The 27,302-nt window shown below is 43.6% G+C and overlaps 1 long non-coding RNA gene across 1 annotated transcript; it reads left to right on the top strand.

Moving 5' to 3' along the window:
- Nucleotides 1–963: 963 nt before the first annotated feature.
- Nucleotides 964–12,313, top strand: LOC119086495. Its single transcript, XR_005089793.1, has 3 exons — nucleotides 964–1,071; nucleotides 10,374–10,409; nucleotides 11,982–12,313. It is a non-coding gene; the product is annotated as an uncharacterized LOC119086495 (long non-coding RNA).
- Nucleotides 12,314–27,302: the final 14,989 nt, after the last annotated feature.

Genomic DNA, 27,302 nt, shown 5'->3' on the forward strand with positions numbered 1-27,302 from the left:
ACGAATTCATTAATACAGGATGCTCAGACTGGGTGAGTCCACAGAGATGGAAAGTGGATTAGTGGTTTACCTTAGGCTGAGAAAGATAGGGCGTTAGTCTAGGGCAGGGGTTCTCAACCTGTGGGTCACAACCCCTTTGGGGTCGCATATCAGATAGTTACATTACAATTCATAACAGTAGCAGAATTAAGGTTATGAAGTAGCAATGGAATAATGTTATGGTTGGGGGTGGGGGGGGTCACCACAGCATGAGGAACTATATTAAAGGGTCGCAGCATTAGGGAGATTGAGAACCACTGCTCTAATGAAGGGAAGAGCAATGAAGTGTTTTGGATAGTGTGATGATATCATCTCTGACTGCACTAAAAGCCATGAACATGTATCATTTAAATGGATGAGTTGTGTGTTCTATGAATTCCATCTCAAAGGTATTTTTAGGGGCTGGAGAGACTTAAAGTGCTTGCCACACAAGCAGGGGTGCCTGGATTTGGATCCCCGGCAGGCATGGAAAAGCTGGGCAGGGTGGTGCTCATCTATAACCCAGGCTCCAGGGGCATGAGGCACATTCCCTGCAGCTCATTGGCTGGCCAGCCTAGCCACATCAGTGAGTTCCAGTTTCAGTGAAAGACTGTCTCAAAAGATAAGGTAAAGCCAGGCGGTGGTGCACGCTTTTAATCCCAGCACTCGGGGAGGCAGAGGCAGGCGGATCTCTGTGAGTTCGAGGCCAGCCTGGGCTACCAAGTGAGTTCCAGGACAGCCAGGGCTACACAGAGAAACCCTGTCTCAAAAACAAACAACAAACAAGCATCTCTGGAGGCAGAGGCAACTGGGCTGGCATGCACCTGTGGGCACAAGCGTGTGCATGAGCGAGTGATCGTCACAGTCATGTCTGTAAAGAAGATTGGACCATCCTGGCAGTCGTAGGTTCAGAGACTCTCAAACCTAATCACACTAGGGTGGGGTGGGGGTGGGGTCAACCAAGATCCATCCCAACACGTTTGGGAATGTCTCTCTAACTTTTCTTCTGCACTATTGCCTGTGGACTATACAATGGAGGCTCCCAGTAACTTGGTAGGTTGAATGGAAAAGTATTTGGTTCCACGAGTCAAGTCTGATTCCAGAGAGCTTGATAGAAGTTAGAGGCTTGCAGGGAGAAACATTTGAAAAGTAGCAGACGCACAATGGGAAAAGCTTGGCTTGGCAGCACACTAGACGAAGACAGGGGAATGTAACTGGAGAAAGGACCACGGAGGAACACAGGAGAGTCAGTGTCGTGAACACAAGAGGCTGGGTTCCCTCCAGATGACTTGGCAACAACATTTTGAAACAACAGTTGAGATGAAAAAGTAACGATGTGTATCCTTGTTTTTAATGTCTTTTTCTTCACCACATTCATAAGATCACCTCGTATTTGAAACTCCAGTGCTAAGACTCTGTTACATACTAAACTGGTATAAAAACTTTTAGCCAGGCAGAGGCAAGAGGATTTCTATGAGTTCAAGGCCAGCCTGGGCTACAGAGCGAGTTCCAAGAAAGGCACAAAGCTACACAGAGAGACTCTGTCTCGAAAAACCAAAAAAAAAAAAAAAAAAATTCCATGAATGGGAGAGGAACTCAGGAAACTCTGCTCCTTAGCTGGGGAGATGCTCCTGAGAGTCATTTTCTCTTGGGGATGTGATCCCTGGCAAGTTGACCACACTCCAGTGAATTTTCAAACATTCATCTACATATCGGCAGCACTAATTGGACTCCCTGGGTTATTGGAAGGAGAAGGAGGAGGGGGAGGAGGGGGGAGGAGGCTGGAGAAGAAAGACAGACAACATTGGGAGAGGAATGTGTTGAGGCAGTCCAGGAAGGATTGAAGGGAGGAGGGGAGCTGTGTGTCTGTCAGTGGTCTTCAACCTTCCTAATGCTGCGACCCCTTCAATGGTTGTGGTGACCATCAACCATAAAATACTTTCTGTTGTCACATTATAACTGTAATTTTTCTACTGTTATGAAACATAATGCAAATATCTGATATGCAACCCCTGTGGGGGGTCGTGACCCACAGGCTGAGAACTGCTGGTGTGCATGCTCATTGTCTCTATGTATGAGATGTTCAAGGAAAACCTATCTTGAGAAGACTGCTGAGTGAGTCTAACACTACAGTCCAGTCTGGGTGGTCAGATGAGAATACAGGGTGTCACAGGCAGCCCTGAGTGTTCTGTTGGACAGTAGCAATCTTACAGAACAGCAATCCCAGACAAGATCACTATGTTCTCTGGATAAAATAAAACCGAAACCAATGCAGCAAAACCAATGAAAACAATATTTCACAATTTTAACAAGCAGAAACAAAATGTAGATCACAACACAAACAACAACAACAAAAATACTCAAGCCTCCGTTCTTTTCTGGCTGCCAGGATTGACTACTGCCTCTTTTTCAGTTCCAGCTTGGGCAGCTCTCTAGTCCTCTGTCCTCAGTAAGAATTCCTGCAAGATCTAATCACAGAATTATCTGTGCTGCTTTGTCTTGTGTTTTTGTTCGAGACAGAAATCATGAAATGTTGACCAGGCTAATCTTAATCCTGCCTCAACCTCCCCACTGGCTGGGATTCTAGGTCCATGTTAGGGTGCCTATCATCAGTTCTCTTTTTGATGGAAGGGATTCTTATTTTATTTTTAAATACATATATTTAGCTGAGCAGTGATGGTGCACGCCTTTAATCCTAGCACCTGAGAAGCAGAGGCAGATGGACTTCTGAATTTGAGGCCAGCCTGGTCTACAGAGTGAGTTCCAGGACAGCCAAGGCTACACAGAGAAACCTTGTCTCAAAAAAAAAAAAAAAACAAAAACAAAAAAAAACAAAACATAGCTTTTAAAAACTAAAATACAATTACATTGTTCCCCTTTCTTTTCTCCAACCTTCCCTTATACCCTTCTTGCTCTTTTTCAAATTCATGAATTCTATTTCTATTTCTTTGTTGTTACACACACACACACACACACACACACACACACACACACACACACACATATAAATACAACCTGATCAATCATTATGAAGTTACCTGTATGCATAAGATTTCAGAGCTGACCACTTGGTATTGGATAACAAAATCTGGGGGTTTCCTGGGAAAGACTTTTTCTTCTGCGCCCAGCATCTCTTGGTTGGCTACAGTTCTCTGTCTTGTGTTGAGGCCCCAGGAAATTTCTCCCTCTCCTGTTAGCAGTCTATTGATGTTATCCTTGATCGGGTGTTGTTTGGGAAGCCATGTTAATTAGACTTCCTGTTTGTAACCTCTCTAGCATTTCTATTAGTTACAGTGGCATAGCAAACTTCCTGTTCCTCTGGATTGGACAGTCTCAGCACCCCGACCCCTGCTATGATACCGAGTGTTAGGAGCAGGGGTTCTGTTGTGGATGTCTCAGTTGGGTCTGGCCCCACATGCTCACATGCCCTCTGCATTTTGATCAGTGTCATTTTCTGTAATGATCTCTGTTGCAAGGAGATACTTCTTTATGAGGGTACCTACTTGTATGTATAAGGATAATGATTTAGAACGTAGTTAGAAATTATTTTGGCTTAATAAAGTGGCAGTAGCAGGTTCTCTTTTAAATCCATGACCTCACCAGCTCCTGGTAGTTGGCTGTTTCCAAGTACCAGGTATGATTTTCCTCTTTTTGAAGAGGCCTTAAGTCCAATTAGAGAGCTGTTGGTTGCTCCAAGGTATGCATGCCACTATTACATCCTTAGGAATATTGTACTATGCTTGCCATTTTTAAATTTGCAGGTATCATGGCTGTGTAGGACTATTGATTGCTTACCATTTTCTTAGTTAGGGTTCCTGTTGCTGCAACAAAATACCATGTCCAAAAAGCGAGTTGGGGAGGAAAGGGTTTATTTGCCTTACACTTCCAAACTGATGTTCATCACTGAAGGAAGTCAGGACAGGAACTCAAACTGGGCAGGATCCTGGAGGCAGGAGCTGATGCAGAGGCCAAGGAGGGGTGCTGCTCACTGGCTTGCTTTCCATGGCTGGCTCAGCCTGCTTTGTTATAGAACCGAGGACCGCCAGCCCAGGGATGGCACCACCCACCAGTGGCTGGGCCCTCCCCATTGATCACTAAATCAGAAAATGCCTTATAACTGGATCTCATGAAGGCATTTCCTCAGCTGAGGCTCCTTCCTCTCTGATGACTCCAGCTTGTGTCAAGTTCACACACAAGAGCAACCAGCACACCACTCTTGGATGATGCCTTCTGGAACCATGAAAGCTAGTCTTCAGGGAGGAGGCTTTCACATCAGATCTAGCTCAGATCCTCTGGGTCCTGTATCCAAAGTGTGTGGTGTCTTCAGGAACAGGAACTTACCTTCCATCTCTGGGAGGCAACCAAAAGCAACAGAAATAGCCTACATTTGGGGAATCTCTTGGACAACCCTGACCAACAACTCAAAAAGGGTTTTCTGATGCCTCGTGTTGTAGTTTTGTTAGTCAATAACTCTTGGGGAAGCACTGTCAACCCGGATGGGAAATTTTTATTTAAACTGTATATGCATTTGCATACACTGATTTATGTGTATTGTATGCATTTTTCAGGTAGGTAGATAATAATTTGATTCCTTATGACTTATTCAGATATTCTTACTATTATTTTATATTCTTTCTTTATATTAATTTCCTTTCCTCTCCCTAGTTAAACTCCCCCACCCCCCATTTCCTCCATTTCTACCTTCAAATCACTCGTACCTGCCATTCCCTGTCTTGGTTAGGGTTTCTATTGCTGTGAAGAAACACCATAAAGGAAAACATTTAATTGGGACTGGCTCACAGTTCAGAGGTTTAGTCTATTATCATCATGGTGGGACATGGCAGCATGCAGGCAGACATGGTGCTGGAGATGGTGTAGGAGTCTGTTGCTCACCTTTTGAAGGGTTCTTAGGTGGAGGAGAGAGGAATTAAGAAATGATAGATAGGCTAGGTGGTGGCGGTGGCAGTGGCTGCCCACGCCTTTAATCCCAGCACTAGGGAGGCAGAGGCAGGTGGATCTCTCTGAGTTCAAGGCCAGCCTGGGCTACAGAGTGAGTTCCAGGAAAGGAGCCAGAACTACACAGAGAAACCCTGTCTTGAAAAACCAAAAAAGAAAAAAAAGAAAAAAAGAAAAAGAAAAAGAAAGAGAGAAAGAAGAAAGAAAGAAAGAAAGAAAGAAAGAAAGAAAGAAAGAAAGAAAGAAAGAGAGAAAAAGAAAAAGAAATGATAGAAAGAGAGACATAGATGACGAGAAAAAAGACAGAGACACAGGATAGCGTCGGGAAGAACTGGGTCAATATCCAACAGCTTTGTCCTTTATTGAAAAAGACTCTTTTTTTTTTTTTTTATAATATGCCAAGGGGAGAGGCAAAAGACCTCCCCCTGGCAAGATCAAAGCACACCATACAGCCAAGTACAGACCCTTCCAAACACCTGGTAACCATGCCTGTGGTCAAATCATCCCATTACGCAGTCCTGCTGGGTAAAGCAAGCTCAGATTCTCTGACCCTGAATAAATTCTCCCAAGATAGCCTTTGTAGGCTCCCACAAGAAGGAGCTGAGAGTGGAGAAGGAGCTACATCTTGATAAGCAGACATCAGGAAGTGGTCTGAGGCACTGGGCATGGCTTGAGCATATATGAGACCTCAAAGCCTACCTCCACAGTGACGCACTTCCTCCAACAAGACCACACCTACTCCAACAAAGCCACACCTCCTAATAGTGCCACTCCCTCTGAGCTTACAGGGGCCAATTGCATTCAAACTACCACAACCCCTCTCTATTGTTCCTCTTTCCCAACCCCCATGGTCCCTATTTACTTTCCTGATTTCTTTAGTTACTCCATGTTATGTATTCACATTTGAAGATTTGGAGCTAGCAACCACAAATGAGAGAGAACATGCAATGTTTATCTTTCTGGGTCTGGGTGACCTCTCTCAATGTGATCTTTCTAGTTGCATCTATTTATCTGGCTAGATCCCGGTACAAGATTTATCTTTTTTCCCCCTGGAACTTGATTTATAGACCAACTCTTCGAACTCACAGAGAGCAACCTCCTTCTGACTTGCAAGTGCTGGGATTGAAGTTTTGCACCATCACTGCCCAGCTGTCTTCGTGTCTTAATGGCATCTGATCCAGAGCAGAACCTCATGTCACTGAAGACCCCCTAGACTGCCACCAAATACATGATTTGGGGTTGCTATAATAGATTCATTGTTTTTTCACATTTTTATTTGGAAGTATTTAAACATTTAAAGTTGAACAGTGAAGAACTGTTTGTAGATAACCTGGATCGACTTGACCTATATCCAGTTCTTGATAACATCTTTCCTGTTCTGAGTGACCAACGCTCTTTTCACAGGGTCTTACTGAGACATCATGGCTCCCCAGAGTGTATTCATCGTCACTGCAGTGGGCAGCGCACTGACCTTGTTCAGCCACAAGTTTTGTCCTCATAGTCATTGCCCACGGGGAAGTGACAGAAGAGAAAGAAGTTCAGGGCTAGCCAGATGGCTCAGTGCGCAAAGGTACTTGCTGCCGAGCCTAACTCCCTCAGCTGGATCCCTTGAAACTCACAAAGTTGAAGAAGCGTGCTGACTCCTGCAGATTGTCCTCTGACCTCCACAGGCACGATGTGCTGCACACATACAGAGAGGGGGGGAGAGAGGGAGGGAGGGAGGGAGGGGGAGAGAGAATCAATGCAATTTTAAAAATAAATGGAAGTTTAACGAAATTCATTTGAGTCTTTATGGCTTTGGATCAGGACCCTCAACTTGCTAACAGTGTACACATCTGAGACTTTGCATCCCCATATGCAGATGCTGAATTGAACTCTGGTCAATTTCACTAAAACCCTTCGGGGTTATGTTTATTTAGTTCTCCCAGGAATATGGTTCCTTAGATTTTTTTTTCCTCTTTTTGAGACAGAATGTTGTTTCGTAGCCTAGGCTGTTTTCAAACCCCTGTGCTTTAAGAGTTCACCTGGTTTCAGCCTCCCAAGGAGCCTCCTAAGTACCAGCGTTTCCTGCCCATACTGGAAGAGAGTTCGCTTGCTCTATACGACCAGACTTCTGTTTTTCACATTTGTATGTGAAGCCATGCTCACATGTTGATGCCCTGGTTCCAGCCAATGAGGCTGTTGAGAGTTGATTGGACCTGAAGGTGTTAGCCTCACCAATGGGCCAATCCACTGATAAATCATAGCTGAATGGTCTAGTAGAAGGTGGGGCCTGCTAGGCAAGCGTGGGTCCTGGGGGCCGGTATACCTTCCTGGATGTATTTTTTCCTCAGAGTCTCGTTTTCTCTCTCTCTTTTCTTGATCCACTTCCCACTCTACCTCCCTGGTGTGAGCAGCCTCCTCTACTTTTCCCTTCCGACATGATAGGTCGCCTCACCTCAGGCCCACAGAGATGAAGCCGACCTCCCTGAAACCCGGGCCAAAAGAAATCTTCCTGCGTCTAAACCATTTCTCTCTCTCAAACAAAAAGCTAACATACGATGGTATTATTTGGTAAAATTGTTTTCTAGCTCTCTCACACCTGTTTCTGGCCAATCGGCATTTTAAGTATTTGTTTATAAGAGCAAGGTTTCGTAGGAAGAGAATGACTGGAGTCTAGCACAGTCTGTATGCAGAGTTTGAATAAATGTCTCTGTGTGAGATCCAGGACAGGCACCAAAAACTACAAAGAGAAACCCTGTCTCGAAAAACAAAAAAAATAAATTAAAAGGAAAAGCCCTTACAAGCCCGATGGTGGTGGTGCATCGCTTTTATCCCAGCACTCAGGGAGGCAGAGGCAGGTGGATCTCTGTGAGTTCGAGGCCAGCCTGGTCTACAAAGTAAGTTCCAGGACAGCCAAAGCTACACAGAGAAGCCTTGTCTAGAAAAACAAAACAAAACAACAAAACAAAAACAAAAGAAAAGAAAAGAAAGAAAAAAGAAAAAAGCCCTTACAAGGACTCATCTCCAGCCTTTGTCTTTGTTTTCCCCAAAATAGCTCTGTTTCGTTCCAGCTGCACTGAACTGGAAGATTTTATGCTTCTTCGGATCAGCAACAGTTGGTCTTGAGCCAGACTCCTGAGACACCGAGCCAAGTACCTTCCTCAAAGGCCATTTGGGTCTCATACAGCTGTGCCCATTCCAGGCTAACACCTGCCTCCTTCGTGGTTATGTTTTCTATGGATGATAACATGTGCCCTTAGTTTTCCAAATGGCACAGTTTTACCAGGCAGAATTTGAAATGCTGTTGCCAATTGGAGGCAATGTTGACATGAACAAGATTGTTCATTCAGGCCGTGGATCGGCACAAAAGAATGAAGAAACTCTCAGGAGAGCATTGTTGTCTTGCTTGTCTAAAAGAGCAAAAACTTTTGTTTAACCTCAGAAACAAGCCCTGCTCTGTTTTTGTGCTGGGAGATTAATAAGAACTGACATTGTAATTGTACGGCTTGATAAAATTGTCAAGGACTCAAACGATGTCGAAACCAACCGCATGTCGCCTTCTTTTGTGTGTGTATGTGGAGTATTTATTTGTCTATTTCTAAAACTCTTTCCTCTCCTTGCAAAGGGAACATAATTAGCCTTTTTCAAAGCAATTTTGTAATTTTTTTGAACCTGAATACCTCACATTTTTTTTCTTTTCTTTTTCTCCTTGTTTTCCTTCTCTCGGGAAACTTTAAAGATTAATTGCTTTTAAAGAAGTATTTAGTTGCAGGCTCCCTGAAGGAATATGGGGCAGATAAGCAGTCAAAAGTATTGGAAAGAAAGAAAGTAGTTATTAAGCTGTGTTTCTTCTTGTTGACACTAAAAAGTATATTTGCATAATAACCCATCTAACAAGTAGAGATAAGAGAGAAGGGGCTTTTATTCTAAGATAAAAGAAGATTCTTTTTGTCTTGATTGATTGTCTGTAAAAATTACTTTGCTATATAAAAGTAATGTCAGTATAGTGCTTTAGTTTGTTCAGGGTTGGGGTCAAATATCTTACGATTCAAACTTCCTACATTGGTTTTACAAGTTCAATCAATCCTCACTGTTTCTATAACTTGCTTTAAGTCCATGATGATGTATCTAAAACGTCTTTGGCTAAATGAAATCATAAGGGACATCTGCTTGCAAAGGGTTCAACTTCACCAGCTCTGTACAACGTTACAGATCATAAGGATTTATGTCTTGATGAAGTTCAATGTTCAGATGAATGATCAGGCAACTGGATAATTCTCGTATTCAAAGAGATTCTAAGAAGGAAATATAGAACACTGATGCTAAACACACATTTAAGTTACTTCTGTTGCTTAAATCTCCAAGACTCACCAAATATGCAAATGCATTTAGAACATTTACCTAGCTATTCATATCTGTAATCTTAGGATATTTCTGCCTCCTCAAATTTGTTACAATTACATAAAATAAGCATTGTGGAGAAAAGTAGCTGAGCAGGTTTTGATCTTCAAATTCCCTAACTTTTCTTTTGTGTCTGGAGCAAAGAGAAGTTGATTCCATTTTTTTAGATATGACAACTACGGGCTAGGAGTGTAGCTCAAGGTGGAGTATCTGCTCAGCATGCACAGGCCCCACATTCACATAACAGCCACAAAACCGAGAGACAAAAGGAAAACAGAGCACAGAGGAACACAAAAAAGAGAAAGGGGGAAATAATTAGATTTGTCTAAAATTCTCCGAAAGTTAACAAATTCAAAACTGTATAAGGATTCTTTTTTTTGGGGGGGGGGGTTGAGACAGGCTTTCTCTGTGTCATTTTTTTTTCCTGTCCTGGATCTCCCTCTGTAGACCAGGCTGGCCTTGAACTCACAGAGATCCACCTGCCTTTACCTCCTGAGTGCTGGGATGAAAGGGGTGAACCACCACCGCCTCACTTGTATAAGTATTCTTTTGTTTCCCAAATTTAGAATATAAATTCATGGACAATAGCGACTATTTTTCTTCTTAGGTAATTTGTACTTAGGTAAAATGTGTTGCTACAAATATTGTTCTATGATTGTATACTTTTAAAATATTATGTTATTTTATGGGTGTGGATATCTTACCTACATGTATGCCCATGCACTTGTGCATGCCTGGTACACAAGGAGGCCAGAAGAGGGCATCACATTCCTTGGAACTGGAGTTACAGCCATTTGTGAGCTGTTTTGTAAGTGCTGGGAATCAAACCTGGGTCCTGTAGATGAGCAGCCAATGCTCTCAACTGTTGAGCCATCCCTGGTCCCAGCGATTGTATGCTTTTCAAGTAAAAAAAAAAAAGTTACTACATGTTTATAAGCATGAAAGTGTATGAACTGTCTACCAAGATACTTTTTCAGGATCTCTCTCTCTCTCTCTCTGTGAATCTGTTTTTGCAGTGCAGAAGATCAAGCACAGGGCCTCATGCATTCTAGGTAAGTGCTCATCACTGAGCTACGCCTCTGGTTCCTTTCTTAGGATTCTACATTCACCCCCCCCCTTTTTTTTCCATCACAGGCAATTTATTTTGTTCTATTCATTCACAGTTAATACAGAAAATACTTGGAAACATTTCCATATAATGTTTGATACAGAAATCATCAAATAGAAGTATACAATGTTGACAGGAGGCAGTACATTTATATTTATAACCCAAATGTATTTATAAATTAGAAATGGAAAGATCTACAAATGAAATTATGAAGGTTCACCAAAGTCATTAATCTGTCAGTTTCTCATTCATTTTTATGTCTTAATAATATTCTATTGTATGAATAAGCCACATTTTATTTCTCTCCAGTATTTGATAGCTATTTGAGTTGTTTTAACTTTTTACTATTAGCAACACACTGCTGTAAACCTTCATGTACATGTTTCATAGGTGCACATTTTCAGTAGTTTGAGGATATATTCCTAAAGGTAGAATTGTTGAGTAACAGAGTAACAATGTTTTGCATTTTGACCAACCACCAAACTGTTTTGCCAAAGTGGCACACCATTTTACAATCTCACCAAATCCTTGTTTTTAAGGCTCTGATTTTTGTACAAAAGCATTCAATCATTCTGTCAGACCAAACCAGGAAAAGTAAGCTATAGTTCAGAGCTGTTCTATTCCATTTACTATGCAAAGCCATTCTTGGCATTTGCAACTCTCAGCCCTTTTGAGTATTCTTGCAGTGTTCACTTTTTCCTCCACCACTTTTTTTTCTTCTCTTTTTCTGGTTTATTTCTATCTATTACAAATGTATAAAAAAAAATCCTCCATCAACGCTGCTGATAGCAGCAGAACCTTGAGAAATATACCTTTGGTTTGCCTCAGAAAAGGAACACATATTGCACTGTAAAGTTTATAAAATTGGCGCAAAACATTGTGGTAATGTTATAATACCAGTTTTAAGAGTTCAGTGACTAATGGGGAGCCAATGGGATACATGCAGAACTGTGAAAGCGATCTCACTTAGCCAGCTGTACGAGTAGACTGTAAATCTACATTCAGATCATTTCTGAACTAAGACTATCATCTCAGTTTATCTGTTGAGGTCAACCAGGAAACCCTAGAATATACCTTGATTTTTTTTCAAAAAACAAAATAGGGGGAGGGGTTTCTTCAGCATTTCAGTCCACGAGTAACAGTATCCTAACAGGCAAAGTGTTCTCTCACTGTCAACATAGAATGAACTGCTGCTGGAGGTCAACTTGGGCTTTAATTTACATTAGCACTTACATGCATAGTAGTCCAAGTTGTTGACCTCATGACTTTAAAAAGCAACTCTAAAAAAGTAAAATGGCCCTTCTTGGAAGACTAAAGAAAGACATCCAGCCACAGTTGTAAAAAGTCTCATCAAAACAATATACCCTTTTATAAATTACGCCTCAATTTAAAAACACACCCCTTTTTATTTATAGGGAGTCTCAATAAACACTAGTAACGCACATACATGGTATATTTGCTCATTTTCCTTTACTGTAACAAAATACACAAGGCTGGATAATGTTTTTTTTTAAAGTTTATTTAGGTCCTACTTCTAGAGGTTCAGACATATTGCAGCAGCTTCCACGTGGCTTGGGAGAGGGGATTCATGTGGAAGAGATGAGCTCCGCAGACTCTTCTGTGAATAGAAGACATCCACCAGTTCGCAGCAAGTCACTCAACCTTTGTAAAATGTCGCTACCACAGCCACTCACCTTCCCCTGCTTTGGAAAAGGAGAACCTGGCCATGACTTAAACCCTGTTAGAGAATTCTCCATCCCTGTGGACCTTCTAAGTACTGCCTTAAACATTCTTGACTTATTTTTTTTCAGAATTCATACTTGAAAAAAAATAAATAAAAAACTAAAATTTGCCAAACAGGACATGCTGTCACAGACTTGAATCCATCCTTGAAATTTGCTGTGGCATTGGGGATCGAACCCAGGCCTCATCCATGCCAGGCAAGCACTCTACCATTGAGTCACATCCCCAGCCTGATAGCTAATCTCGTCAAGTGCCCGAATTAATTATTCAGCAGGTTAACAACAGATGAAAATATTTAGACTGATAAATTTTATTTGTGTTAGCCCATGATTTCAAAATGCTTTAGAAACAGAGACAGTCTTTGACAACATTATTGAAGGCTTTATAAAATGGACAGTCAATTTGTGCATCCTGGGACATTTTGCTAGACCTAAAGAGAGAGCCAAAAATAACAGCACTTAGCAAAACCCTTCCATGACATCTCCCAGAACCGCAGTAAGAGAATAGCCCCGATGTGCACTATGGTTAGACTAAGAAACGTCCCTTGAGGTTCACATGTTGACTGGTCCTTGGCTAGTGGTGATATTTTGGGAGGTTCTGTCCAACTAGGAAATAGGGTCTCCCTGGAGGAATCCGGTCACTGGAGGTGTGCCTCTGGAGGGCATACAGAGTCCTTACTCCCTTTCCTCTCTCTTACATCCTGTTCATCCTGAGGTGAACAAGCTCCCCCACATACTCCCGCTGCTGGAATGTTGTGCCTCATGATGAACATGACGGAAGCAGCCACGATGAACGAGAAACTCTGCATCCTTGAGCCCGGATGAGTCTCTCCTTCCTTCCGAAGTTTATGTCAGGCATTTAACCACAGCAACGCTGGAGTGACTAACAAAACATTGACCCACCTCGGTGAAGCTGTTTTAAAAGAATGTTTATTTAATTAGTGTGTGTGTGTGTGTGTGTGTGTGTGTGTGTGTGTGTGTGTATCTACGCACATGCCTAAGGAAGAGAGAGGATATCCAACAGAATCCCCTGACACTGGAGTTACAAGCAGTTGTGAGTTGCCATGAGGGTGCTGGGAACAGAATGCTGGTCCTTTGGAAGAGCAACCAGTGCTCTAACTGCTGAGCCATCTCTCCAGCCCATGGTGGGGCAATTTTTAAAAAGCATTGTTCATAATGTTACCAATATCTTATTTGTCTTGTCATTACAAGTGAGTCTATCATTTGTTTTGGATCTTCACTCAGATTCAACATTCTGAGTAGAGTTTTTCCTGATTTCCCTCTCTGGTTAAGAAATGTCTTCTCCCCTATCTTCCTGCTTATTGCATTTTAGGAATTTGTCTATCATCACATTCTCTATTAGAATGTAAATTGTGTGTGTGTGTGTGTGTGTGTGTGTGTGTGTGTGTGTGTGTGAGAGAGAGAGAGAGAGAGAGAGAGAGAGAGAGAGAGAGAGAGAGAGAGAGAGACATATAGCCCAAGCTGTCTACATAGTAGAGGATGACCTTGATCTTCTGATCCTCCTGCCTCCACCTCCCAAGGGTGTTAAAACCAAGGTGTATGTAGCCATACCTGGTTTATGTGGTTTTTGGATCAGAACCCAGAGCCTCACGCATGCAGGACAAACATTCTACCAAATGAGCTGCAAACCCGACCTTCATGAGAGTTTGTGTTTCACTTTGTTTTATTCTTGATACCTAAAAATGGAGAGCACCTAATAATACTGGATAAACATGATTCAAGAAGTCTGCTCTCTCAACTCCCACTGTGTCTGAACACATTCATCTATTCATCCCATCAACCATGCCTGTCATGTTCAGTAATAGTTTCTTTTTTTCCAGGGCTGGGGACGGAGTCCAGGGCCTCACACATGCTAGGCAAATACTCTACCTTTGAGTTAAAGCCTTGGGCCTCTGTTTTCTTTAAACACTGTGTTGACAGCTGGTGACCAGCAGTGACTAAGCCCTGCCATTAAGGAGGTTGTGGTTGAGTCAGGGGAGAAAACATGTGCAAGTGAATGGCAATTAAAACACGATGTGATAAGTGCTGTGATAGGCAGAGAAACTACTAGACCATGGGACATCCCGCAAACCCTGTCAGACTCATCAAGCTCAGACTTGGGAGAATACACATTTCCTGAAGGGAGCAATGTCTCAATAAAGACGTGAAGACTGGGGGCTAATCTGAGAAAAACAAACCAAAAAAAAAGAGTATTTCCAACTGAGAACGATCTAGAAGTTGTGGCCAGACCTAAAGGCTCATGTCTCTCCAGACCTGCTGATCTGCTTCCAGGTTGGTCTCTGCACAAGTTGTTGTTCCCTCTGCTGGGAATGGTAGGGGTGGGGAAGGGGGCTCAGCCTGTTGATCACTGTGGTAGTTTGAGTGTAATTCTCCCCCATAAGCCCAAAGGGAGTGGCACTATTAGGAGGGGTGGCCTTGTTGGAGGAAGTGTGTCACTGTGGGGGCGGGCTTTGAGGTTTCCTAGGCTCAGGATACCGCCCAGTGTCTCAGTCGACTTCCTGTTGCCTGCAAGATGTGGGACTCTCAGCTGCTCCTCCAGCACCATGTCTGTCTGCATGCTGCCATGCCCCCCCACCATGATGATAACGAACTGAGCCTCTGAAACTGTAAGCCAGCCCCAATTAAATGCTTTCTTTATAAGAGTCATCATGGTCATGGTGTCTCTTCACAGCAATAAAAACCCTAACTAAGACAATCACTTACTCACCTCTGTATTCTGAAAGCCTTGTGAAGGGTGTGTGTTTACCTTTGGCAACAGTTTAGAGAGCCCCTAATAAGAGTGACAGCCGGAGATATCTGGTAACAGCATCCAAGGAGGACATGATCTCTGTATTGACCAGAGTCCTTTTTCCCCATAAACGTAAACAACATAAGATCATGTCTTGATCTTAAATGAATAGGTCACATTCAAATCTCTCTAACGAGAAAGCGTGGGGGCTGGAGAGATGGCTCAGTGGTCAAGGGTACTTGTTGCTCTTGCATAGGACCTGGGGTTGGTTCCCAGCATCCACATGGTGGCTCACAATCATCCATTACTTCACTTCCAGGGGATCTTATGCTTTCTTCTGACCTCTGAGGGCACCAGGCATGTACATGGTACACATCATACACACAGGCAAAACACTCATACATATAAAATAAGTAAATAATAAGTAAACCCTTTTTAATGTGCATATTTTATTTTAAAAATTTGTGAGCGTGTGGGGTGTGTTTTGGTGAGTGTATATATGTGTGTGACATGTATGTGGTATAGAAGCCTGTGTAGGGGGAGGAGTAGATGAGCATGCCTTGCATTCATGGAGGCTGGAGGAAGACATTGCTATCCTGTTCAGTCTCTCTACCTTATCCCCTTAAGACAGGGTCTTTCACTAGAGTTGGAGCCAGGTTGGCAGTTTGAATACCCCAGCTGTCCTCCTGTCTCTGCCTGCTTGGTCCTCCCAAGGGTACTGGTGCACAGGTAGCCACACCCAGCTTTGTTTGTTTATGCTGGGATTTGAACTCGGATCCTCATTCTTTGCTAGCAAGTCTTTTCACCCACCGAACTGTCTCCCTCGCCCCAAGAACGTGTTTATTTTTAAACTATGGACAAGTATCCAAGATGTATGACAGAACTTACTATCCTGAAATATGCTAGGAACACGTTTCTCTCAGGGAACTTGGGATCCAAGACTGCCGTCATGTCGCTTCCTTTACATTTGATGGGCAACATTCTTGTTCCAGAACTTGGGTTTGCGTCACCCTGTTAGATGTCTAATATTTTCCATGACAGACTGCAGATCCCTCTGTCCTCTGACTTTCATTTTTCCATCCCGTTTCCATGACATCAGGAGCCAACTATCCAAACCGAGTTTAAACAACTTCATATTCTAGCCCCATGCTGTCAAGTTGTTTGGTGTTATTCTTTCACAGTAGACAGTCTTTCTTCAGTTGACTCTTAAAGTAACTAACTTAACTGACTTACTGAAACGGTTTCAACATAACAGAAATCATGGAAGGATTTTGCTGGGGCTGGGAGCACGGCTCAGGGATGGCCCGTGCTTAGGGTGCGGCTGCTGGGGACGCCAAAGCTTCTGAGCTCAGAAGTTTGACATGAGCCTGGGCCACAATACGGTGAGACTCTGTCTCAACTTCTTTTATTTTACTTACATATTTTTAATTAAAAAATGTATTTATTTATAAGTGTATGAGCCTTTTGCCTGCATCTATGTCTGTGTACCCCATGGTGTGTGTATTGCCTGCAGTCTGGAAGAAAGCATTGTTCTGCTGGAACTGGACTGGAGTTACAGATGCTTGTGAGCTACAGTGTGGGTACGAGGAATCAAACCTGAGTCTTCTGGAAGAATAGAGATGTACAAGAAGGCAAAAAAAAATCAAGCACATAAAAATAAATACATGTAACCTGGCAGAGCCAGGCTGATCTCTGTGAGTTCGAGGCCAGCCTGGTCTACAGAACGAGATCCAGAACAGGCACCAAAACTACACAGAGAAACTCTGTCTTGAAATGCCTCCCCCCAAAAAAGGTATGGAAATGCCATAATGAAACCCACTATTACTTATAGTGGTTTTTCGAGACAGGGTTTCTCTGTGTAGCTTTGCGCCTAGCCCAGGCTGGTCTCGAACTCACAGAGATCCGCCTGGCTCTGCCTCCCGAGTGCTGGGATTAAAGGCGTGCGCCACCACCGCCCGGCTAAGTAAAAGTTTTTAAAAGGAAGATTCCTCAGGGCAGTGCCAGATGATCTGAGTCTCAAAACAGTGGAAGAATCAATCAGTCAACCCCAAGTTTTTATTGTATTGTGTGTTCATCACAGAGGAGGATGGGAAGGTCGCCAAGTAGCATCGGTACACCATGGGGATTCATTAAAGAGGTTTGTTTGTTTGTTTGTTTGTTTTGAGACAGGGTTTCTCTGTGCAGCCATGACTGTCCTGGAACTTGCTTAGTAGACCAGGCTGACCTTGAACTCAGCAATCCTCTTGCCTCTGCCTTCTGAACGCTAGGATTAAAAGCTTGCGCTACCAAGCCCGGCCCCATTAAAGAGTTCTAAGCAAAGAAGTGTCGTGTATTTTTCAAAACCACCTGTACTGGCACGGCAGGGGGAGTTTGCAGTGTGCCCGAGCCAGCAGCTTTAGATCACTGTACAGGCTTGTCAGAAATACATTCTTAGACTGGGGATGCAGCGCATGCACAAAGACCACGGTTTGGTCTCCAGTGCCACAACCAAACCAAACCAACAAAATAACAACAAAAAGTAAATAACAGCAACAACAAAAACAGCTCCCAGGCTCCATCTTCCCAGACCTCCTGAACGGAACCTGGGAGTAAGCGGAGCAGTCAGTTTTAACAAGTCCTCCAGAAGTTTCTGATAGAGGTTGAAGTTTGAGGACCCTTGCTCTGACCCGGTGGGGACACTGAAAATGTCGGTCGGGTTAGGTTAAGGCCAGTGAAGAGCTCCGCTCAGGTGCAGGATTGAAAAGGGTAACAAAACCCTCCATAGTCAAGATAAGCCACCGTTTAATGCAATATTTTTAAAAATAAAAATTGAATGCAGCTTTCTTGAGATGAACAACATTTCCAGTAAGGACTGCCTGTTTGTTTCAGAAAGCAGGCTATTGTGCAATGAGGACCACTCTTGCCAGCTAACCTTTGGGTTCCCAAGGCCCACAAGGCTCTTACGCTCCCCAGCAGGCACACTTAGGAGGCTGAGAAAGGCAAGTGAACAGACGTGGTAGCTCACATAGTCCACAGGTGCCCCCCACATTCAGGAGGACCCCACACTTAGAAGGTCCCGTGCTTACATAAATGCCGTCATTGTTTTGAAATTCTTAATACATTTTTTTGGAAAGGGGGCCATTCGTCTTCATCTTGTGCTGAGCTCTCTTTAACGACACTTGGGTTTTTTCCCCCTTCAAATTTTACCTACCTCTGAAGAGAGTGAATTCCTTCTTCTTTACTGTTATCATGGGATTTTCCAGAACTCTTTTGTTTCAAAATATGAGAAGACATTTCGGGAAATGCATACTGAGCACACCTTTTCTTCCCCCTTTTGCCTTAGGCTCCAACGTGACTTGGCACAGCACAAATCTGGAGGTGTGTGTATGAGTGTTTTAGCATATGCGTGTCTATGTTTGTATGTGTGTGCACATGTGCACTCGTGAGTGTGAGGCCAGAAGCTGATGTCAGCATTCTCCTTGATCCCTTTCCACCTTAATTTCTCAGATAGAGTTTCTCATTGAACATGGAGCTCACTGATACCAACTGGATTGTGAGCACCAAGGATATTCCTATTTCTGCCTCTTCTAGGCCAATGCTAATATGCCTTAAAAAAACAAAAACATGGCTTCTAGGGACCCAAACACAGGTTCTCATGCTAGTGTGGTAAGCCCTTTACCAACTGAGCCCGCTCCTCAGCCCGCCCTGGGGGAGGCATTTAAAAAAAATTATTTATTTATTCATATGGGTGTTTGAGACTTTGTTTTTTTCCTTCCTTCCTTCCTTCCTTCCTTCCTTTCTTTCTTTTGAACTGGCATGATCGGTGGGTGCTATTGATTGGCATCTGATAGACAGAGGCCAGAGATACCACAGAAAAATTCTGTAATGCCCAGGACAGCTCCCACAAGCAGGAATCCTGGTTTCCTGAGTGTATTTCTCCATATTTATGTGCATTTGGGAGGTGTTTTTTCCTTTGGCTCTTTTTTTCCTGTTTGATTGTTTTGTCATATTCTGATTTGTTTGTGTTTTTTTTAAATTTATCTTATTTTTATTTCATGATTATTCCTTACATGCCTGTTTGTTTTCTAAGGAGAGACAGAAAGGCTGTGGATCTGGATGGGTGGAAGGTAGGGAGGAGCTGGGAGGAGTCGGGGAGGGGAAACCATGATTAGAATATATTATATGGAAAAAAAACTCTATTTTCAATAAAAGAAAAGAAACAAATGTCTGACGTACCGAGGCTGAGAAGCTCCCAGGGGAGGGAGGGGGAGGGTTTCCAGCGTCACAATGTAGGCAGCGACAGCAAATATGGAGTTGTCTAAGACTTGACGGTTCATCAGCCAGGGGAGGAGAGAAAGAAAGCCTTCCAGAATTTTCTCTTGCTCATGGCTCAGGTTAGCACAGAGAATTTGCGAGGAAGCACTGGGTAGGGAGAGGCGAGGGAGAGTGGTCCTCAGGCAGGAGATCTAGACTGGAAGCTCTGAAGACAGGGATTTCACGATGTCCTCGGGGTTCCTCTGCCGTGCCAAGACCTCGGGGCAGTCCATCTCTCATATCTTAGAGAATGAAGCCCACAGATAAATTAGGGGGACAAGAAATGCCTTTTTTTTTTTTTTTTAAACACAGAGTCTTACTACATAGCCTTGACTGCCTAGAATTTGCTATTTAGACCAGACTGGCCTGGAACTCATAGAGATCTACCTGCCTCTGCTTCCTGAGTACTAGGATTAAAGGCACGGACCACACCCAGCCCTAAGAAATGCAATTTTTTTGGGGGGAGGGGCTTTTTTAAATTCCAAAATGTTTTCCTGAAAATTTGTCTTGCAGAAATATTTTTGTGCATTTTAAGTCTTTAAACTTCTTTCTAAAATTATGGAGCTCACTGTCATGTTGGGGACAATGGGTGAGAATCATATCGCTTTTCATCGAGAGGAACTAAAGTTTATATCAGTGGGAGATGAGGAAGAACAAAAGGATGCAAATAAAAGAACGGCCGAGACTGCCTGTCAGGTCAGAGAACTCCAAATGGGCAGGAGCAGAGGGGAAAAACCTCCCAGGATCCACTGGAGCAGAGATGAGGAGTCGGCTTTCCTGGTGGCACCAAAGTGCACCATATGGGGAGAACAATCTATCAGCACCAGCCTTGGAAACACAGGAACGGCACCTGCCTGTAGGCAGCCCTCCTTCCCAATGTGCACAACTCTTGGAGCACCAGGATAGAAGCAATGCCCGTCATCTCTTCCTAGGTAGAGTCAAAGGGAATAAAGGGACCCCGGCTTACTGGGAGGTGTTGGCACACGCCTTTAATCGCAGCACTCGGGAGGCAGAGGCAGGAGGATCTCTGTGAGTTGGAGACCAGCCTGGTCTACAGATGGAGTTCCAGGACAGCCAAGGCTCCACACAGAAACCTTGTCTCGCAAAAGAAAACAAAACAAAACAAAAAAGGAGCCAGGCTCTGTTATAGATGAACATGGACGACAACTCCCACTGCTTTGGTTGAATATCTCTAGAACTATTTCTGGGAGGATCTTTGCTTTCACTTTTCATATCAGCAGAGAGGAACTCATGTTTCACCCCACTTACATTCAACATTCTCTGTTGTCATAATGAAACGCAGAGATGTTTCTTAGCCACAGTCTTAGAGAATTCATTTTCTGAGGGTGGTTGCTTTTTGATTTTTAAAGCTCTGTGTATTTCTTTCTTTCCTCTGTGCTTCTGGGTGCCTTTGGAGGCAGAGATGTTATATTGCCCCACTCTATACCTCTAGACCTGGTTATGGTTAGGGTTAGGGCTCTGACAAGTTTAGATGTCTCTGTATGCTGTGGAGCAGGTCTACCGCTTAGGATCAAGGTGCCTATTCCCCTATATGCAGTCATGTCGTCCATGGTAGCTCATGGCTAGTCTACTGACTACTGGATTCAGAAATGTCAAGGCTCAGTCTGTTTGCCCGGCCAACTTCATGGCTCATAGCAGGATTGGCGCAGACCTCTGTTGCAAGTTCATCCCAGTTCAAATCTTTCCAGCCAGTTCTTTTTTCTCTCAAGCCCTTACAAGGATTGTCCTCGAGAGTATTCCCCAGCCAACCCTCCCTTACACACGTCTCTGCCTGAAGTCTGTTTCCTGGGAAACCAACTAAGACAGTGTTTAATAAATATTTGCTGAAGAAATGAATGAAGGGGCTCTCCCACAGTTCTCGTCCTGAGCTGAAATATTGTGGAAAACATTTGACCTTTATTTGTATAGCTAACATTTCAGTTTGTCATCTCAGGCCTTGCAAGTCAGATCTCACACTCAAATCATTCACCCGACCCCAGGGTCACGCATGGCTTACATGATGACAGTATCGATGCCTAGTTGTTGTAGTTATATTGTCGCTTGACCAACGGAGGGCAGAGGTGACACTTGGAAAGCCGATCTTTCTGACCCTGGGTCCTCTATGCCGGGATTTAACATGAAACCCAAATTACCCATTTAGTACCATTAATCCCCAGGCCATTGTCATTATGCCATTGTTGTGCTTCATAGGGAAGTGTTGCTGCTGCAAATAGCTTTGTTTGTATTTAGGAAAAGAAGAGCGTGGAATAGACTAGAAAGAGCCCTGTCTAAGGGTCAGGATCCCTGCACACCAGCCACTTGCTCTGCTTAACCCTTGTCTTCATCTATCAACTAGATGAGAATTCCAGGTCTATGGGCTTCATGGGTCTGTGCTGAGGAAGGGTAGGTGCTTCGCTGAACTCCTTCCCAGCCCAGGAAGGCTCTGGGTGAACAGAGGCACCTGACCTGGGCCCCTTGTGTCCCAGCGATCTCTAAAAAGGTTCTGATAATAGACCCTTCAGCCTAAGCCAGACTCCAGGGTCCAGCATTGCTTCCTCCTCTGTGAGGCCCTCCCAAATATTTAGAAGAGCACCAAGTTCCCCTACGTGCTGGGGCAGACAGTGCACTTTATTTCTCCCAGGAATCCACATCTTGATCCCCTTTTGTTGTTGTTGTTTTTTTTTAAAATAATTTATTTATTTATTTTTTAACGATTTATTTATTATGTATACAGTATTCTGTTTGCATGTATCCCTGCACACCAGAAGAGGGCACCAGATCTCATGACAGATGGTTGTGAGCCATCATGTGGTTGCTGGGAATTGAACTCAGGACCTCTGGATGAACAGTCAGTGTTCTTAACCTCTGAGCCATCTCTCCAGCCCTTGATCCCCTTTTGTTTGTGCATGTTGTGAGGTGGTGGCTGGTTGACCGAGCTTGGATGAGCTTTTCATACTTCACTGTCTGGATGTCCCTGTTCTCACACCCATGGCTAGCCAAGGGCAGCAGCTAGCCTCAGCAAAGGCAGTGCACTTGCTCTGTGCAGCATTGCTGGAGTTTTGTCTCATTCCACAGGGAGTGTGTGAGTCAATGAAATGGGCTGGGAAGCCAGTCTTGTTTACAAATGGAGGCCGATGGAGTGAGAAGTATGTTGTCATTCTCCCATCCTAGTTTTTTAAACTTAGGGAATGTATGAGTTTCCCACTGATGCTGTAACAAAGAGCCCACAGTTAGTGGCCTAACAGCACATGTTCATTGTTCTGGTGGTCCGAAGTTGAAATAGATCCTAATTATCAAAGCAGCATCTGTGCTGGCTGGAGGCTCCAGGGAGATTCCTTTCCTTGGCCTTTTATTTTAATTTTAAAAATTTATATTTGTTATTTTATTGCATGAGCATGTTGCCTGTATGTATGTCTGTGCACCATATGCATGCCTGGTGACCGAGGAGATGGTGAGCCTCCATGTGGGTGCTAGGAACGTAACCCTGGTCCTTTGCAACAACAACAAGTGCTCTTAACCACGAAGCTACCTCTCCAGTCATTGTAGTTATTTATTTTAACAGAATTAGATTGATATTCCTACATCCTGGGATTACCATATGACCACCTTTGAGGTCATGCCATTCAGCCTGCTGAGAGTTTGTGGTTTAGGGTCTAAGAATCCTTTACATGTACCATCTCATTTAATTCTCACACCAGTGTATCAAAGAAGGGTGTGTGTGTGTGTGTGTGTGTGTGTGTGTGTGTGTGTGTGAAGTCAGAGAACAACTTTCAGCAATTGTTCTTTCCTTCCACGATGTGGGTCCTGGATATTTTGTTTGTTTGCTTTTTTGGGACAGGGTTTCTCTGTGTAGTTTTGATGCCTGTCCTGGATCTCGCGTGTAGCCCAGGCTGGCCTGGAACTCACAGAGACCCGCCTGGCTCTGCCTCCCGAGTGCTGGGATTAAAGGCGTGCGCCACTGCGCCTGGCTCGGTCCTGGAGATTTTACTCTGGTTGTCAGGTGTGGCAGCCAGACCCCTTACCTACCGAGCCATCTTGCCAGCCCATTATATTTATTTATGTGAACCACTCTGTGTGGCTTTGCAGGATTTTTTTAAGATGTAAGGTCAACATTTTACTACTCAGTACTAGAGTTTTATGCTAGGGTATTTTGTGTGTATGGTTGTGTGCATATATGTGTGTACACAGGCACATGTGTGGGGAAGCCAGGGAAGCCAGAGGACAATCTTGGGTATCCTTTTAACTCAGGCACCATCCTTTTTTTTTTTTTTTTTTGAGACAAGATCTCTTATTGGCTAGGAGTTCTGGCCAATGAGCCCCAGGGGTCAACCTGTCTCCACCTCCCCAGCACTGGGATTACAAGCATGCTAGCATTTCTTTTTTAAACTATTCAATCCTTAATACCTAGACAAACACCTTTCTGATCTGTAAAATGGGACAGTAAGTGGCTCAAGGGTTTGTGTGAGGAATGAGATGGCATCTGTAAGGGTGGAGGGTGGTGCTCATGGTAAGTGCTCTAATAATGCCAGCTGTTGTTATTGTCTGCTGGCCCCATCTCTCCCTGGGATCTCTTCCCTCAAATTCCTGCTCACTTTGGCAGACAGAGTCCCACTCAGTCCAAGCTAAATCCAGCCAAAGTGGGCAGATGTTGCCACAGGGACAGTGTCAGGAGTCACCTGAGAGTACTGCCCCCAGTTGCTCAAAGAAGACAGGGTTTTTGTAAAATGTCTGAGTATACAGTAAAATGGCCCTACCCTGTAGACTTTCTTCCAGGAGTGTCTGTCATGCTCAGATGGCTCCAGGGACGGCCTTCACTAGGGTGATGAGGGAGTGAGGGAAGGATAGACACAGAGAAAAACCGGGGTCAGGTAACCTGGGTTCTCAGATGGAGAAGCCTCACCACCCCCGCACTCAGCAGGGTTATTCTGCAGAGCTGAACAGGAAGACGGGCTTAGTTATTCTGGGTAGGAGCAGTCTCTGTAGTCTTCAGCCATAGACATTCAGGGAGAGAAAGCCATGGGGAAGACATTCTGCATGCACCATCAACACCTGTACATGGGCCAAAGGAAGGCTTTGCTCTCCTCTGAGTCTCATCACTGGAGGTGGGGGGTGCCATTTTCCCATGGGTCTGAGGCTATGGACCTTGACGTGACCGGCTCATGTCAACAATACTCATTCACTTAGGACTTCACTCAGGGCTTCTACCTCTCCCCACAAATGTCTTTAAGAGGCAAATTGGCCGGGCAGTGGTGGCGCACGCCTTTAATCCCAGCACTTGGGAGGCAGAGCCAGGCGGATCTCTGTGAGTTCGAGGCCAGCCTGGGCTAGCCTGGGCTAGCCTGGGCTACCAAGTGAGTTCCAGGAAAGGTGCAAAGCTACACAGAGAAACCCTGTCTCAAACAACAACAACAACAACAACAACAAAAAGAAAAAAGAAAAAAAAGAAAAGAAAAAAAGAGGCAAATTGGATTTTGCCTTGAATCATCAAAAGTGTTAACTATGTCAGCTGATTCCTAAAAATGCCCCGATTATGGGCCAGAGAGATGGCTCAGCAGTCAGGAGCACTGGCTGCTCTTCCCGAGGACCTGGGTTCAATTCCCAGCACCTACGTGGTGGCTTACAACTGCCCACAGCTCCAGTTCCAGTGGATCTGATGCCTTCTCTCTCCTCCACAGGCACCAGGCACACATGTGGTGTACAGACATACAAAGAAGCAAAACACACACATACATTTTTAAAAAATGTCCCAGAGAGCTGTTTTTTGGGCTGTCCACCTAGCCCTGCTGAAGGGTAAAGATCACTGTGCCTTTTATTTACTGCCTGTTCTTTTTCTTTTTATCTTTTTTTTTTTTTTTTTGGTTTTTTGAGACATGGTTTCTCTGTGCAGCTTTGCACCTTTCCTGGAACTCACTCTGTAGCCCAGGCTGGCCTCGAACTCACAGAGATCCGCCTGGCTCTGCCTCCCGAGTGCTGGGATTAAAGGCGTGTGCCACCACCGCCCGGCTACTGCCTGTCTTAACTGGTCACTGTGCTGCTGATCTGGGTTTGAATCCATCCGGGATTTGCAAGCATGACTCTATCTCACAAAGGGAGCAGTATGTACTAGTCTCTCACACAGGGAGGCTTGAGAATTGTGATCATATATGGCTAGGTGGTGTTTTCCATGGGTTGGGCTATGCATTTTAAGTCTGTATATGTTTTCATAACCTCTTCCTAACTTTAAGATGACAATAATACAATTGAAGTAAAAAAATAATTTTTTTTTTTTTTTTTGTAATTTGAAGTGTTTTCATTAGCAACTTTATACAAACAGATCTTGCTGGTGAGTGGTGGCATACCCTTTTAATCCTGTCCCCTAAGTGGCAGAAGTAGGTTGATTTCTGTGAGTCTGAGGACCGGTCTACAAAGTGAGTTTCAGGCCAGATGGGGTGAGACCTTAAACAAACAAACAAATGCATATATTAATACATATATATGCTGATATTTTATTTGTGCCGAAATGTGATTTTATTTGTATGTTAATAAAGTTGCCTGGAGATCAGAAGTCACAGAGAGCCATAAGCAGGAGTCAGGCGGTGGTAGCACATGCCCTTAATCCGATCACATGGCAGGCAGTCTCTGTGGTCAAGGACACATCCAAAGCAAGGTGACCTGAACTTTTAATCCCAGTACCAACCATAGAGACCTGGAGGTCTGTATAGACAGGCAGTGATGAGGAAATCATGTGGTTGGGTTTAGAACCAATGAGAAGGCAGAACAGAAAGGCAATAAAAAGATAGGACATGGGGTTGGGGATTTAGCTCAGTGGTAGAGCACTTGCCTAGCAAGCACAAGGCCCTGGGTTTGGTCCTCAGCTCTGGCAAAAAAAAAAAAAAAAAAAAATAGGACACAGGAAGAAGGTCTCTCTCTCAGGGGGAAGGATGGCAGTGAATGGTAAGATACAGTGGTCTTAGCTCTTGGCGACTGCTCTGATCTCTGGGCATTTGACTCTGCATTTGGCTCCGTGTTTCTTCTTTAATAAGACCGTTCAGAATTTCATCTACACATATATATGTACATACACACATATCTATTTAGTTTATGTGTATGCATGTGTGTATTGGTTTGCTAAGTGTATGTGGGTGCCAGAGGAGGGCCGAGGATGTCATAGTGTATCTGGTAGGTTACAGTGTTAACTGACTAGTGTGGGTGCTGGGAACCAAACTCTGGTTCCCACAAGAGCAGCAAGCACTCTTAATGGCTGAGCTGTCTCTGTAGCCTGGGAAAAAGGTCTTAAAAGATCAGTTCATTAAGGCAGGCATGGTGGTATGTGTCTGTAAACCCTAGCATTTGGGAGGCCCGTACAGGAGGAGAAAAAAAGATATATTTTCTAAACCAATGTTACAAATTAAAGCTTAAGAGAAATAATTAACTTAAGATTTTACCAGTCGAATAAATTGCTGTTCCAAACACATTACTTTCCTAATTTTATTCACATCATCCATATTTTATGAACTTATAAGTGACTTGCTTAGGTAATTTCCTGTTCAAATAATTTCAGGCTATATTATTTCCAATTATTTGCCTTATTACTAGGTTTTTCTTATAAGGTTTAAATATTTGCTTAAGTAAAAAGTCTAAGTAGCTATGTACATGACTTTAAAAAATATTTTCATAAAGAGAATTTCTATTTTATAGTGATTTTTCATAATACATATATTATTTCTCTCTCTTTCTTTTTTTTTCCAGACAGGGGTTCTCTGTGTAGACCTGGCTGTCCTAAAAGTCATTCTATAGACCAGATTGGCCACAAACTTAGATATCTGCCTGCCTCTGTCTCCCAGTTAGATTAAAGGGGTGTACCACCAGGCCAGGTATTACATATATTATTTAAACCAAGTTGACAACTTATTCTTACATACTTTCAAGTAGGAGGCAAGTAAGCTAAAATATTGTATAAGTATTTGTTTTATATACTTTATGGTATCAATGCTGAATTTCACATTAAAACGCTATTATAATGGCTGCCTATAATCTCAGTATGTGTGTGGCAGAAGAAGGATCAAGAGTTTTA

Source organism: Peromyscus leucopus, chromosome 22 (genome assembly GCF_004664715.2).
Source record: "Peromyscus leucopus breed LL Stock chromosome 22, UCI_PerLeu_2.1, whole genome shotgun sequence".
Taxonomy (NCBI): domain Eukaryota; kingdom Metazoa; phylum Chordata; class Mammalia; order Rodentia; family Cricetidae; genus Peromyscus; species Peromyscus leucopus.